The sequence below is a fragment of the Cylas formicarius genome, unplaced genomic scaffold (genome assembly GCF_029955315.1).
Source record: "Cylas formicarius isolate icCylForm1 unplaced genomic scaffold, icCylForm1.1 PGA_scaffold_26__1_contigs__length_5699629, whole genome shotgun sequence".
Classification (NCBI taxonomy): domain Eukaryota; kingdom Metazoa; phylum Arthropoda; class Insecta; order Coleoptera; family Brentidae; genus Cylas; species Cylas formicarius.
In genome coordinates, this window is record NW_026844301.1 from 2,003,218 (window position 1) to 2,007,186 (window position 3,969).

The window sequence follows — 3,969 nt, forward strand, 5'->3', positions numbered from 1 at the left end:
TTGGCTGAGCTGCTAAATACAAAAATTATTTTTCAAGCAAAACAATGGTCGTTTGCAGCAGGTAGGTTTCGAACCTACGCTGCCATAGAGAATCTGATTTCTAGTCAGACGCCTTAACCGACAGACCAGGGCTAAATCTGTTTGAAAGTAAAACTATTTCTGGTGATGTGCCATTTGAAACATAAGGGCATTATATTATTTTAAATTTATGCACTCAATCCCCATAATTGACCACATTTTTTGGGCTGAGCTGCTAATGAGAAAAATTATATTTCACGCAAAACAAATTTTCGTTTGCAGTAGGTAGGTTTCGAATCTACGCTGCCATGGAGAATCTGATTTCTAGTCAGACGCCTTAACCGACAGACCAAGGCTAAATCTGTTTGAAAGTCGAACTATTTCTGGTGATGTGCCATGCGTTGAAATATAAGTCCATTATATTTTTATAAATTTATGTACTCAATCCCCATATTTGAGAAAAATTTCTGGGCCGACCTGTTAATTAAAAAATATATATTTCAAGCAAAACAATGGCCGTTTGCATTAGGTAGGATTCGAACTTACGCTGCCATAGAGAATCTGATTTCTACTCAGACGCCTTAACCGACAGACCAGGGCTAAATCTGTTTGAAAGTAAAACTATTTCTGGTGATGTGCCATTTGAAATATAAGGGCATTATATTATTTTAAATTTATGCACTCAATCCCTATAATTGACAAAATTTTCTTGGCTGAGCTGCTAAATACAAAAATTATATTTCAAGCAAAACAATGGTCGTTTGCAGCAGGTAGGTTTCGAACCTACGCTGCCATAGAGAATCTGATTTCTAGTCAGACGCCTTAACCGACAGACCAGGGCTAAATCTGTTTGAAAGTAAAACTATTTCTGGTGATGTGCCATTTGAAACATAAGGGCATTATATTATTTTAAATTTATGCACTCAATCCCCATAATTGACCACATTTTTTGGGCTGAGCTGCTAATGACAAAAATTATATTTCACGCAAAACAAATTTTCGTTTGCAGTAGGTAATTTTCGAACCTACGCTGCCATGGAGAATCTGATTTCTAGACAGACGCCTTAACCGACAGACCAGGGCTAAATCTGTTTGAAAGTAAAACTATTTCTGGTGATGTGCCATTTGAAATATAAGGGCATTATATTATTTTAAATTTATGGGATAAGCTGCTATTTACGAAAATGATATTTCAAGCAAAACAATGGTCGTTTGCAGTAGGTAGGTTTTGAACCTATGCTGATAGAGAATCTGATTTCTAGTCAGACGCCTTAACCGACAGACCAATGATAAATCTGTTTGAAAATAGAACTATTTCTGGTTATGTGCCATTTGAAATATAAGGGCATTACATTGTTATAAATTTATGCACTCAATCCCCATAATTAACAAAATTTTCTTGGCTGAGCTGCTATTTACAAAAATTATATTTCAAGCAAAACAATGGTCGTTTGCAGCAGGTAGGTTTCGAACCTAAGCTAAATCTGTTTGAAAGTCGAACTATTTCTGGTGAAGTGCCATGCGTTGAAATATAAGGCCATTATATTTTTTGAAATTTATGTAGTCAATCCCCATATTTGAGAAAAACTTCTGGGCTGAGCTGTTAATTAAAAAATATATATTTCAAGCAAAACAATGGCCGTTTGCAGTAGGTAGGTTTCAGACCTACGCTGCCATAGGGAATCTGATTTCAAGTCAGACGCCTTAACCGACAGACTAAGGCTAAATCTGTTTGAAAGTCGAACTATTTCTGGTGATGTGCCATGCGTTGAAATATAAGTAAATTATATTTTTACAAATTTATGTAATCAATCCCCATATTTAAGAAAAATTTCTGTTCTGAGCTGTTAATTAAAAATTATATATTTCAAGCAAAACAATGGTCGTTTGCAGCAGGTAGGTTTCGAACCTACGCTGCCATAGAGAATCTGACTTCTAGTCAGACGCCTTAACCGACAGACCAGGGCAAAATCTGTTTGAAAGTAGAACTATTTCTGGTGATGTGCCATTTGAAATATAAGGGCTTTACATTGTTATAAATTTATGCACTCAATCCCGATAATTGACAAAATTTTCTTGGCTGAGCTGCTAATTACTAAAATTATGTTTCAAGCAAAACAATGGTCGTTTGCCGTAGGTAGGTTTCGAAACTATGCTCATAGAGAATCTGATTTCTAGTCAGACGCCTTAACCGACAGACCAACGCTAAATCTGTTTGAAAGTCGAACTATTTCTGGTGATGTGTCATGCGTTGAAATATAAGGCCATTATATTTTATTAAATTTATGTAGTCAATCCCCATATTTGAGAAAAATTTCTGAACTGAGCTATTAATTAAAAAATATATATTTCAAGCAAAACAATGGCCATTTGCAGTAGGTAGGTTTCGAACCTACGCTGCCATAGAAAATCTGATTTCTAGTCAGAGGCCTTAACCGACAGACCAGGGCTAAATCTGTTTGAAAGTAGAACTATTTCTGGTGGTGTGCCATTTGAAATATAAGGGCATTTTATTGTTATAAATTTATGCACTTAATCCCCATAATTGACCACATTTTTTGGGCTGAGCTGCTAATTACAAAAATTATATTTCAAGCAAAACAAATTTTCGTTTCCAGTAGGTAGGTTTCGAATCTACGCTGCCATGGAGAATATGATTTCTAGTCATACGCCTTAACCGACAGACCAAGGATAAATCTGTTTGAAAGTCGAACTATTTCTGGTGATGTGATATGCGTTGAAATATAAGTCCATTATATTTTTATAAATTTATATACTCAATCCCCATATTTGAGAAAAATATCTGGGCTGAGCTGTTAATTAAAAAATATATATTTTAAGCAAAACAATGGCCGTTTGCATTAGGTAGGTTTCGAACTTACGCTGCCATAGAGAATCTGATTTCTAGTCAGACGCCTCAACCGACAGACCAGGGCTAAATCTGTTTGAAATTAAAACTATTTCTGGTGATGTGCCATTTGAAATATAAGGGCATTATATTATTTTAAATTTATGCACTCTATCCCTATAATTGACAAAATTTTCTTGGCTGAGCTGCTAAATACAAAAATTATTTTTCAAGCGAAACAATGGTCGTTTGCAGCAGGTACGTTTCGAACCTACGCTGCCATAGAGAATCTGATTTCTAGTCAGACGCCTTAACCGACAGACCAGGGCTAAATCTGTTTGAAAGTAAAACTATTTCTGGTGACGTGCCATTTGAAACATAAGGGCATTATATTATTTTAAATTTATGCACTCAATCCCCATAATTGACCACATTTTTTGCGCTGAGCTGCTAATTACAAAAATTATATTTCACGCAAAACAAATTTTCGTTTGCAGTAGGTAGGTTTCGAATCTACGCTGCCTTGGAGAATCTGATTTCTAGTCAGACGCCTTAACCGACAGACCAAGGCTAAATCTGTTTGAAAGTCGAACTAATTCTGGTGATGTGCCATGCGTTGAAATATAAGTCCATTATATTTTTATAAATTTATATACTCAATCCCCATATTTGAGAAAAATATCTGGGCTGAGCTGTTAATTAAAAAATATATATTTTAAGCAAAACAATGGCCGTTTGCATTAGGTAGGTTTCGAACTTACGCTGCCATAGAGAATCTGATTTCTAGTCAGACGCCTTAACCGACAGACCAGGGCTAAATCTGTTTGAAAGTAAAACTATTTCGGGTGATGTGCCATTTGAAATATAAGGGCATTATATTATTTTAAATTTATGCACTCAATCCCTATAATTGACAAAATTTTCTTGGCTGAGCTGCAAAATACAAAAATTATTTTTCAAACAAAACAATGGTCGTTTGCAGCAGGTAGGTTTCGAACCTACGCTGCCATAGAGAATCTGATTTCTAGTCGGACGCCTTAACCGACAGAACAGGGCTAAATCTGTTTGAAAGTAAAACTATTTCTGGTGATGTGCCATTTGAA